Here is a 13,634-nt window from a genome sequence, read left to right on the forward strand (position 1 = left end):
ACATGTGGGAAATGTTATTTATTAACTATTTTGTGTGACATATCTCTCTGATTTAAGGGCATAAAAATTTAAAGTTTGAAAATTGCAAAATTTCCTAAGTTTTCACCAAATTTCAGTTTCTTTCACAAATAAATGCAAGTGATATCGAAGAAATTTTACCACAATCATGAAGTACAATATGTCACGAGAAAACAATCTCAGAATCAGGGGGATCTGTTGAAGCGTTCCAGAGTAATTACTTCATAAAGTGACAGTGCTCAGAATTGTAAAAATTGGCCTGGTCACGAAGGCAAAAACAGGCTCTGGCGCGAAGTGGTTAAGGCTCTGTTCACATGTCCAGTAATTATTATTATTTTTTTTATCTTTTTTGGCTTGACATGCACAGAAATAAAATGCTGCTGTAGAGGATCAATAAAGGTGTATTCATTAAAGGGGTATTGCAAAAAAAATCCTTACACTAGCAGGCCAATAAAATTTATAGAAAAAAAGAGAGGGGTCGCTCACTGGTCTATTCGGGTGCTCTGAAGAAAAAAGTCATCTCAATTGCAAAAAGAACTTCGGCACTCCATACATGAATATATAAGAAATATTGTATCTAGACTAATGTCATTTTGAAAAATGAAGTTTTTTTGCGCATAATTTGGCCAATTTATGTGTGCCCATCAACCACGACAAGGTCATCTTCGTATGATGGGAAACTATGCTACGCTACCACTGGATATGCCACTCTTGGGCTGTAAGCCTGTATGGACAATATGTCTCTGCTGGGGCTTTTAACCTACAATGTATGGGCTGGTAGAGCTAGTTAAAACCACCTGTGACTGAATGGGAGGGACACATGGTCAGAAAAAAAGCTGTCAAACTTCTAATAGTGTGAACACGTACCTGCTGCATGCTTTTTTTCTGACCATGTGTCCCTCCCATTCAGTCACAGGTGGTTTTAACTAGCTCTACCAGCCCATACATTGTAGGTTAAAAGCCCAAGCAGAGACATATTGTCCATACAGGCTTACAGCCCAAGAGTGGCATATCCAGTGGTAGCGTAGCGTAGTTTCCCATCATACGAAGGTGACCTTGTCGTGGTTGATGGGCACACATAAATTGGCCAAATTATGCGCAAAAAAACTTCATTTTTCAAAATGACATTAGTCTAGATACAATATTTCTTATATATTTATGTATGGAGTGCCGAAGTTCTTTTTGCAATTGAGGCCAATAAAATGTAACATTTATTGGTATATATGTTAAAATGTGAATCAATTTTAAGGATATTTATAAAAACATTAAATCTCCTCTATGTATTGCTAGGTGTAGTGATCATATGTATATATATTTTTACTAATTGTATTATATCATAGGTCAGACACTCAGGATTATCTACCATACAATATTGATTCCTAGATAGATTAGAGAGGATCGAAACAACAGCACACACTGCTGAAGTCCCTCAGACATGTTTCGCCACATCTGCCGCATCATCAGGGGAAAGTGACAGTGTCGTGAATGGCGATCTGCCTAGACACACCTACTATATATAAACTCTCATTAGGTCATCAATATTCTGCATGCAGCATATATTACATGCAATATAGAAACTACAAATTTAATGAGGGAAGTGATTGGTTGTTTTTCCTTGCATGCAGCATATTGATGACACGGCGAAACATGTCCGGGGGACTTCCGTAGTGTGTGCTGTTGTTTTAATCACCTCAGTTAGTTAGATGTTAGTAGTCATAAAGCATGAATATCTAAGCTACTGCAATGCCCTGCACATGGGGTAAGCGACATAGCTAATCAGAAGAACTGTACAATATTTGCTAATATTATTATTATTATTACACCTACTACATATTGAGATAGGGTCTTGGAGTTGGGAATACCCCTTTTACCCCTCAGATGCAGCAGATAATAACAACTGTGGCATTTAAGCAGTTAGATGAGGGGATAGGGCTCTGTCACCACATTGGCACCATGGTGACATGATCATGCTGATGTGTTTTGATGGCAGCTAGACGTTTTAGAGCTCGTGCAGACGAGCGATGTGTGTTCAATGATTTTTTTTGATACTGTCCCAGATGAATGATTTTTTTTCTCGGTCTGAGTATCCATGCTTTTGCAAGTGTAACAAACTAAAATTTGTATGGCACAAATGAAGCCCTTGTAAAGTTCTTAAAAAAAAAGTTATGGCTCTTACAACATGGTAACAAAAATAGGGTTTTTATTTATTTATTTATTTTTCTGTGTTTAAAAATTGGTATCTACACAGTTCTAGCTGTGTTCTTAGGTGGTTAACCATTAATGTTATTAAAAGCTAGATTTTAAACCCAAATTCCGCAGACACGGAAAATGTGAGAAAATAGGTGACATGTCAGTTCCTTTCATTTAATTTTATTTTTCCTTGGATACAAACATATTGAAACATATATACTGTAGTTTTCCTATTAAAAATAAATAAATAAATTCATAACATTTATTTATTAGTAATCATAGTAATATACAGAATTCACAGCACACATCTCGGCCAGGTAATCAGAGGCAGCATATATATATATATATATATATATATATATATATATAGTTACCTTTTTAAGTTGACAGACATTGGGAGTCAGAATACTCATACAACATAGACACGGGGGCACCATACCTTTCAACCCCTGGTAATAACTAGACTCCTCCGATACAATGGCTGATCTGCTGAAGGTGACATTGTGTTGACCCTTATCTATGTACCATTGTGTGTCCATCTCTTTTCCACCTGTGACTCTCTTCCCCTCTCTCTATAGTCATAAAATCTTGATTGACAGGTCATCTGCACCCATTACCAATTGTCTTTTAGGATGAGCCATTGTCACATGAAGAATGCCTGGTCCCTGGGACATCACACCTGATATGGAGACCATTTCATCTCATTATTGCATTGTTCCTCTTAATTTACCCTTATCTCTATGCACTAAAATCAAATTCTTGTGCATTCTTTTTAACTCAAGATATGTTGGCCAGATGTGCGTCGGTTGGGTTGGTACGTATTATTTTCTTAGCTACTTTTAGCTAGAGAGACCAAGGCGTATATATGCATTTTTGCAACGTGTAACATTTGTTGGACAGAAGCCTGACTTTCATCACAACCATGCTATTTCATAGGAGATTCCCACAATTCAGAATTCCAATTAAGAATTCATTTCCCAGTATGTTAGTAATGCAGACGGTTGAAAAATAATGGACAGATGGAGCACAAGAGCCCAACGTTACAGATCAGTCATAGAAAGAGTGCACATCATCTTCTGAATCTGACCGACCAGGATTTGATTCTTCAGATTCCTTTTCATTATGAGAAAATTCTTCACTTGAGTCTGGAAGAGAAAGAAGAAACATCTAGAAATAAATATAATTTGTTATAGTTGCCTGAATGTACACATGAGGCAAACACTTTGTAAACTGCTTCACTTTTAGCAAAAAGATACATGTGATATTTGTCCCAACTTCATAGACTTGTTAGAAACTCGTCCTTCTTTTTCCTGGTGAAGAACAGTGAACCTGAGAAAATACTTTAATTCCTTTCTTTACTTGAAGTTTTCGAACACCTTTGTGAAAAATGTATTTCTCGAAATACTGTATGATATACAATAGCGGCTATTAATCTATAATGCACCTGTAAAGTGATCGTGGGTTGCCGATGGGTTGCTATGAAAGCCAAGGGTCTGCTGAAGACCCCTGTGCCTGTCATTATGGTACTCCTGTGAAAGTAAGCATTTAGCTGAGGTTCATAGGAGACCATGATTTTCGCTATACATAACACTGCTGTGTATAGTAGAAGCGATCGGATGATCACAGCTTCAAGTCCCTTAAGGGGACTAACAAATACAGTATTAAGTGTAAAAAAAATATTTTTAAAAATTAAAAAAATATAAAAAGTTCAAATCACCTCCCTTTTGCCCCATTAAAAATAAGGCAATTTCACTGCATTTGAAAAAGTCTGATCTATCAAAATATAAAATAAATTAATCTGATCAATAAACAGCGTAACGAGAAAAAGAATCTAAATACTAAAATTCCATTTTTTGGGCCGCCGCAACATTGCAATAAAATGCAATAAAAAGTGATCAAGACATTGTATCTACTCCAAAATGATAACATTAAAAATGTCAGCTCAGGGCGCAAAAAATAAGCCCTCACACAGCCCCAGACCTTGAAATTTGAAAATGTTATGGGTCTTGAAAAATGGCGACACAAGCAAAAAAATTTTTTTTTTTTTACAAATTTCCAAATTTGTTCACCACTTAAATAAAAAAAAAATATATATATACATGTTTGGTATCTGAGTACTCGTACTGACCTGGAGAATCATATTGCGAGATCAGGTTTACCGTATAGTGAACATGGTAAATAAAAAACCCAGAAAACAATTATGAAATTGCACTTTTTTGCCAATTTCAACACATTAGGAATTTTTTTCCCACTTTGCAGTGCATCACATGATAAAATAAATGAAGTCATTCAAAAGTAAAATTCGTCCCCCAAAATACAAGCCCTCATATGACTATGTGGACAGAAAAATAAAAAAATGATGGCTCTTGGAAGAAGGGAAGGAAAAAACAAAAATGAAAAAACGGAAATTGGGCGAGTCCATGCATGCACTGAATTACATTTTTTAACCCCTTTCCAACATGCGCCGTACATGTATGGCATATGTCGGATCTCTACCTTTGGTGCAGGCTCCAGGGATGAGCCCGCACCTTTCCAGGGATGCTGTCATGTGCACCTAACAGCGGCAGGTGGAATCGCGATCCACACGTGGCTGTTAACATGTTAAATACTGTTGTCAATCTCTAACAGCGGCATTTAACAAAATTTTAATTAAAAAAAACTCCACGCACACATATTTGGTATCGCCGCATTCAGAATCGCCCGATCTATCAATATAAAAAAAGAATTAATCCAATCGGTGAACAGCGCAATGAGAAAAAAAATCAAAACCCCGCAACATTGCAATAAAATGCAATAACGGACAATCAAAACATTGTATCTACCCCGAAATAGTATCAGTAAAAATATCAGCTCGGCACGCAAAAAATAAGCCCTCACCCAGCCCCAGATCCCGAAAAATGGAGACATTACAGGTCTCAGGAAATGGCAACTTTTTTTTTTTACTTAACAAATTTTGGATTTTTTTTTCACCACTTAAATAAAAATGAACCTCTACATGTCTGGTATCTACAAACTTGTAATGACCTGAAGAATCATAATGGCAGGTCAGTTTTAGCATTTAGTGAACATGGTAAAAAAACAACTGTGGTATTGCACTTTTTTTTGCAATTTCACCGCACTTGTAATTTTTCCCGTTTTCCAGCACGATATGGTAAAACCAATGGTGTCATTCAAAAGTACAACTCGTCCCGCAAAAAAAATAAGGCCTCACATGGCCATAATGACGAAAAAATAAAAAAGTTATGGCTCTAGGAAGAAGAGGAGCAAAAAAGGTGCTGAATTACTGTTCACTTTGTCATCAACTCAGAAACCAGTCTTTCTGTGCACCACTACTACTTAACCCAAAGCAACAGAAACATCTATGCATTTGGTGAAAAAAAATGCAATTTCCCTATTTCATTACTGACAACATGATTCTTCAGATCCATATGATTATGGCGATACCAAACTATTGTTCTTTAATTATTGTAGTATCTTAAAAAATTCTGTACTTTAAAAAAAAAATATTTGGCTTTGTGCCACCATTTTCCGAGAACCATAACCTTTTTATTTTTCCGTCGATGGAGTTGCATGAGATCTTGATTTTGAGTGTTGAGTTGTAGTTTTGATTGGATAATTTGGGGATATATATGATGGTTTGATCACTTTTTATTGCAATTTTTGTTCGAAATGCACTGACAAAAAAATTGCAATTTTGACGTTTTGATTTTTTGAAAATTTGGTTAAATTAATTTTATATTTTAATAGATTGAGATTTTATCGACACAGAAATACTCTTTTTTTTCATTATTTTTAGAAACTTTATTTTTTACTTAACATTATATTTTCTAATCCCCCTTTTGGGACTTGAACCTATATCATTTAATTGCTTGTACTATAAAAATCAGTCTCAGAGACGCCTTTGCATATCCCCAATTGCTATGGAAGCCCATCAGTTGGCAGGGTGTAGGGGTAACAATGGGCATCAGAAGCAACTTTCCCCTATTCCTAAGCTTTAAATACTGCTGTCACAATTGACAGCGGCATCTAAGAGGTCATACAACTGGCACCCAGGAGTAAATGCTCTGTTTGCAACAATTTACCACAGACTCCATCCACTCTATGGGGACGGAGTGGCTTCATAGAGGAGCCAGAAATCAGAGTGTGTTTTCACCCCCACTGTGCGCTGCTGGTCTCCTCCAATTTCATGGTGCAGTCGCAGGAACTCAAATTCAGTTTTAGCAGTGCTTGCTTTAGACAAGCAAGTGCTGTCAATCAATTTTAGGGGAAGTGCTCAATATCCAAAGTAGAGGGTGTACCGGTGCACTGAACACTTGGCCATGGCCAATGGTGCACTGAAGAGACCTTATTTGCATATGGAATAAAAGTTGATTTCTGTGTCACCAAAACACTAAATGTATACTGCTGATATCATTTTTATAGGACCTAAGTACCCCACATAAATGTTTAAGTAGTTTAATTTGCATTTTGGGGGCAGACACATGCCTTTGGATAAATGCCATACTTTACAATTTGCATAACAATTGTTGAAAAATGATTATTGTTATTGGTTCAAATCATTACAATGAAAAAACATGATCAGTCTCTCAACACCCAGCAGAGCATAGACATTAGGGTTTTGATATAGCTTCACTTGTAGATTGGTGTTTGTAATCATAATATTCTTTGGGATCCCTTGTATGATCCACAACTAGGCTATAAGTAAGTTATACTGTATTTTCTGTAAGGGAACCTGTCACCTGTTTCATACTACCCAAACCAAAAGCATTCATCTAAACCTGCTATATGAGAGACCAGTTGATCACCTGCAACAGTGCTGGGAAGAGCCGGCCTAGGTCTCGGCTGGGAAGAGCCGGCCTAGATCTCGGCTGGGAAGAATCAGCCTAAGTCTCGGCTGGGAAGAACCTGCCTAGGTCTCAACTGGGAAGAGCCGACCTACATTTCAGCTGGCAAGAACCAGCCTAGGTCTCTAGGTCTCGGCTGGGAAGAGCTGGTCCAGGTCTCGGCTGGGAAGAGCCGGCCTAGGTCTCGGCTGGGAAGAGCCGGCCTAGGTCTCGGCTGGGAAGAGCCGGCCTAGGTCTCGGCTGGGAAGAGCCGGCCTAGGTCTCGGCTGGCAAGAGCCGGCCTAGGTCTCGGCTGGGAAGAGCCGGCCTAGGTCTCGGCTGGGAAGAGCCGGCCTAGGCCTCGGCTGGGAAGAGCCAGCCTCGGTTTCGGCTGGGAAATCACTGGCCTAGGTCTCGGCTGGGAAGAGCCAGCCTAGGTCTCGGCTGGGAAGAGTTGGCCTAGGTCTTTGCTGGGAAGAGCAGGCCTAGGTCTCAACTGGGAAGACCCAGTCTAGTTCTTGGCTGGGAAGAGCTGGTCTAGGGCAGCGCGGACTAGTCTTGACTCCAATTAATGTCTTTCAAAGAAAAATATATCTAGCTGAAATTGTGCAGCCATGCCCTGATTCATACTGCCTGCAGGTTGAATCAGCTGACAGGTTACTTTTAACATTTGGATAAAAAAAATAAAGTTAAAACTTCATGACTGCAGTTTTCCAATTGACTACTTCAATTGAAATCTGTGCAAAAAAATTCTGTTGAGTGTGGAACTCAATATACATGCATCTGGGATGGATTTTTAAAATATGTGAGTGGGGCCCTAAAAACAAAATTACCTTCTGACGGTGCCTTGAGAACAGATGCAACTTCTGTTTGTCTGCTGGAAAGAAAAACAGACTTGGTCAGATAGATCTCATCTAGCATAATTGACTGATTACTCTAAGCATCGAAATTTGTCTTACCTGGAAGTAGGACTTGATGGAGACTCCTGGTCAGGAAGTGAGGACCTGGATTCAACAGGATTCAGCTGAAGTAAATCCATGGATCCATCTTCACTGCATCTTTTTTGATGTTGCCTACTTAAAAAAAAGAAACAGCTCGTTTTAACAAGCAGTAGATTTAACTATAATGTTTTCACATAGAGTTTTGCCACCCGTTCGTTGATCCCATCGGGGCTTATGTGCGAATTTTCCCGACTGCAAATCGGGATTCAGGCGTATTCACCAACGGATCCATAGACTACATGGGTGCCGACAGAGTCAACGTGTGCTCCGTTGTGCATCATTTTCGGGCGTATACGCCTACTGGAGACGGACACCCAGACGCAGTTTGCCTACAGTAGACATATACGCCAGAAAATGATATTGATAGCTGAAACATTTAGAGATGAACAAATAATTACCTTTTGTCAGAAAACTGAGCACGAGAACATGATTTCAGGCAGCATAACCAGAGCGGCCTAAACAAGAAAGAGATGGAAGAATGGATTATTAGACGTAGAAAAAAAAATATGAGACTTAGCATACAACAGAGTTACCAACCTCAGTGTCCGCTTACTACTGAGACCTGAACTGAAGATCACAGACCACCCAAACACCCAACAAGAACTGTAGAAGTCCTGTACTTTGGACGTGCACATACTTACACATTAAAACCTCAGGAGGAAAGTTGTCTTCAGCCAGAAGAAACAAAAATTACAAGACAATCATATTTTTTATGTTTTTCTGCTTGTTTGTCACCACCCTAAGGCCCCAAGATTGGACTGACCTACAGGAGAACTTGAACACGGGATCCAAGTTTTGTGCTTTAAATGTTAAAGAGGGTGTGGTGCTCGTGTTTGATACTGGAACAAATGTTTTTCAGACAACCCAACTGTGTGTGCTAGAAGCGAACTTTAGACCACAAACTCTCTTTTCCCTGCTGTTGCTCCAGGCTAAGACCATATTCAGAAAAATGGAGAGTTTTTCATGCATCTGAAGGAGTCAATTTTAACCCATTTTGGTCTGTGTGCCACTTTTTACTATCAATGTGGCATCAGTTGTTCTCCTGTCCATTTAAGCTTCTCGTACATAGATGGCATCTAAGTGCTATCCAATTTTTGTCAGACTCATTTACTTGAGGAGGAGATTTTAATTAACAAACCGGATCAAAAACAGACATATCTCCATTTTTTTTTCTTCGGACAATCAGTCCAAAAAGAACCCAGACAAGAAAATATCCATAGACTATAATGAGTATTTGTTCTATCCGTGAAAAACAGATACATCATGTTTTTGGAAAAACGGATATCTGCATGAGACCTAATCTCTGTTATACAGTCGTGGCTGAAAGTGTTCCAGAAAATAAAGTATTTCTCCCAGAACATTATTGCAATTACACGTGTTTTATTATACACATATTTATTTGCTTTGCGTGTATTGGAACAACACAAAAAAAACAGAGAAAAAAAGCAATCTGGACATAATTTCACATAAAATTCCAAAATTGTTGGCACCTTTCCAAAATTATGGGTTTCTATGTTTCAAGCATGCGATGCTTAATCAAACTCACCTGTGGCAAGTAATAGGTGTGGGAAACATGAAAATCACACCTGAAACCAGATAAAAAGGGGAGAAGTTGACTCAATCTTTGCATTGTGTATCTGTGTGTGTCTGGGAGAAATACTTCATTTTCAAGGCTGGCAATAACGGTCTATAGCAGCCATTAGAGGAAGAATTTCCATAAATACCATAAATATTACTTAAAGGGGTTCAGGAACAATTTTTTTTTGTTATATATATTTGGAACTAAAAATCATTTTTGCAATTAGGTTTGGTAAAACATTTTGCACCGTTTTCCATTCACAGGCTTTTTGTTTCACTGCACAGTCAGTTTTGATGTGGTCAGTGGTCATAAATCAGCTGAGAGGGGCTCAGAATCAAACAAATAAAAGAGTTACAAACTCAATCGGAATAAGCTCGCTGATGGATGTAGTCTTCAGCCAGTAATAAACAGATTTTACAAGGTAAATGGAGCATTTTTTTTTATGAAACACAAATGTAAAAATGATTTTTAGCCCCAAAAGCATGCATTTAAGAAAAAGGCCACAAAGATGGACAACCCCTTTAAATCATTTTGATATGCAATATCTAAAAATTGACACCTTATAGTTTGCAAATAAGCTGCGCTGGCAGAGAGCCTGATTCCAGGCATGCATCACTTGCTCAGCAGCTTTCTGTTGTTTCAATACAATCAGTGTTTTATCAGCAGGATATTATCACTGCAGCACTAGGTGTCTTGTAGCATGCAGTCTAGCAAATGTGTGTAATCCTGCCCCCACCACTGATTGGCTCCTTGCTGACAATGTGCAGTGTTCACAGTAGTGTTAGCAGGGTTATACACAGCTCAGCAGTTTGTGCACTGCTATATGTACAGCAGAGAAAACTGGGATTTTATTAAAACTGCACAAAGCAGGGTAGTAAGTGAGACTTCGCTGGAATCAGGCTCTCTGCCCATACATAATGCTGCTATCAGATTACAAATATATCATGAGCAAAAAAGTACTATAGTCACAAGTTGCACACAAAGGGGATAGACTAAACCAATAGGAAAAAAGTTCAAGGCATAAAGATAGGAATAAAAATCAGATTTTATTTCAACATCAATTAAAAAATGAATAAGTTAGAAAACATATACATGACACAAGACATTCATGGCTGGTGAGTACTATAATAACATAATAGACCCACAATATATACAATCAAATACAAATAGGAAGAGGGTACAATCATATGTTACAGACGAATACCAATATAGTAAAGGTTTTGAGGTACACTAAATGTAAAAAGTGATTCAAAAAGAATCAACTACCACAGGATAATTTAATATATTTCCATAAGTATGGGGTGTAGAGACATAGACAGTGGCAATAGAGAAAGGGTAAGAAATCTCACCAGACCATGAGGAACCGCACCCGACGCGCGTTTCGCATCTAGCTTCATCAAGCCTATTTGTATTTGATTGTATATATTGTGGGTCTATTATGTTATTATAGTACTCACCAGCCATTAATGTCTTGCGTCATGTATATGTTTTTTAACTTATTCATTTTTTAACTGATTTTGAAAGAAAATCTTATTTTTATTCATATCTTTATATCAGACGACATAGAAAAAAACTGCTGACAGATTCCCTTTAATACTAAACAAAACATATCCATCCCTTTTAAGATGTTTTATCAAAACTCAGATTAGAAATTGAAATATCAAAGCTTTCTTGTAAAGTTGTAAAGTGCGTACCTCTGATTTTCTTTGTATGCTTCCTCATCTTCGTTCAGCTCCTGAGAGCTCGCTGCAGCTATGTTAGATATCGGATAAAAGGAAACAACATATACTGTAGGAAACACTAACGTTGCATGACAAATACAATGGTAGCATGTCTCAAAGTCTATGTTCTCACACTAAACATTACTTCCCATCTCAGTTTTGACTTTTGAACTCTTTAATTTATCTTAGGATGCCATTACACTGGCATTCCTAGTAACGCTCGTTTTTTGATACTCGGCCAGTGTAAACAGGGTGGAAATCACCCGACAAACTAGCAAAATGCAGTGAAATAATTTTTAACTTTGCTTTAAAATCATCGTTCTCGGCAGCACATCATCTTGTGTAAACAGGACATGTGCTGCCGAGAACAATAACAATCTATGAGTGCAGAAACATCGTGTTAACAATCATTCTGTGCACATTGAAGTGAGGTCGGCCCATCTATATAGCTGATCAGCAGTCATTTAATGAAATTCACCCTATGACTTAATTTACCCTACACGATAGTGTCCAGTAAACGACCGTCCATCAGATACATCCAGGTTTATCGGCAGTCGTTTATTTGTCTAAACACCCAGAATAATCATTAATGCAAACGTTCTGTGTATATTGACGCTCACAGTTTTCGGCAGCGCACCTCCTCTTAACATGGGACAGTGTGCTGCTGAGACCTGAGAACAAACAACTTAAAAATCATTTCACCCAACGAACAAGCGTTTCGCTGGTTCATTACCAATAATCAGCCAGTGAAAAAGCACCCTGGGATTATAATAGGTGTGCCAGTACACTGAATCCGGAGTGTCCTTGAAAGTCTTTGGCGTGCTAAAGTGTTGAAGTGTACTCTTTATTTTATTTAAACTTTCTCCCTATGCTCACAAAACTATGTCTACATCTTCAAATGTCATCAAAGCCCCCGGGAAGTATAACTAATTTACTATCACTACACTATATATTAATATATATTAAAATATTGCTAAATGTTAGATGGTATTTTTTTCCGATAGTGTCTTACCACTCAGCTTTAAAAATGTGAATTTTCTTGTGGTTCAGACAAACTATACATCTTGTATTACTTTTTTTTTTACATACATATAGAAGACAAGCAAGAGAATTTTAAACAAAAATAAATAAATCATTAGGATAGTATATGAGACGGCATTTTAATACTGCAGTTGTGTCGAAAAGAAATGAAAACATCTGCTACGGGTTATTTTTCTTTCATTTTGCCAAATAAAGCTTTTCAACTGAAAAAAAAAACTCTTGTAATAGCATACTTTGCACATTTTAAAGGGGGATTCTGAGCTCATTAAACATACAAAGAAATACTTATATGTGTCTAAATGCTCACGAGATAATGCCACTAGAGATGAGCGGCTCAGGAATAATTCAAATCCTCCTGTTTGTGCAATTTTTCCCAGGGAATTAGATTTGCAGAAAAGTTATTGTCCGCAAATTTAATGTCCCTAAAGCATAATAACCGTAATATGTAAAAAATACTTATACTCACCCTCCACTTGCCTCTCCGGCTCCTTTGCTACTCATCGCCACCCGTCAAGCCCTCGCTGCATCTACTGATCCACCACCAATCACGTTGGAATTTTGGGACCTCTAATACTGTGCCAGACTTGGCGCCTGGGAGCGCTCTGCACAAGCGCGTGGGAGGTCAACGGCGTCATGATGTGAGCCGTGACTTTCCTGCTCGCATGCGCAGAATTCTACCTGGCGCCATCACAGCCGGGAGTCCAGCACAGTGCAAGAGGCCAACGTGAGCGGCGGTGGGATCAGAAGATGTGATGAGGACCGGACAGAGAATAGCGAATGGGCTGGAGAGGTGAGCGGTGAGTATAATGATTTTTTAATTTTTGTTAACCTTTTTTTACCCATTATGGTTCAGAAAAATGTCGGCCAACTGGTATAAGAATGTTTGTAACCATCAAGCAAACTGTCCTATAAGAATTTGTAACCATCAAGTTTGTTACCTCTGTGTAAGTAAAGTTATCATGAAGTGTCTCTAGCGTACGTCTGAATTCCTTTTATCATGCTTGAGTGGAGATCTAAAAAAACTTCTCAAATAGCAAGGGCCATTGTTTCCTAAATTTAACGGAGCACACCAACATCGAGACATCCGGCTCGTAGCCAGATGAGGGAACCTCCCTCCCAAACGAACAGGAAAAGGATATTACATGTTATCGGTACTAGATTTTTGCACATAAGACGTTGATCCAGGGATTTACTCCGTTTGTCAAATTTGGAGGCGGGAGAGAATTTTTTCCCTAAAGGGGTAATTAGCGTTTGCCTCATG

This window comes from Phyllobates terribilis, unplaced genomic scaffold (genome assembly GCF_046119375.1).
Source record: "Phyllobates terribilis strain yellow unplaced genomic scaffold, ASM4611937v1 Scaffold_13__5_contigs__length_258822181, whole genome shotgun sequence".
NCBI lineage: Eukaryota > Metazoa > Chordata > Amphibia > Anura > Dendrobatidae > Phyllobates > Phyllobates terribilis.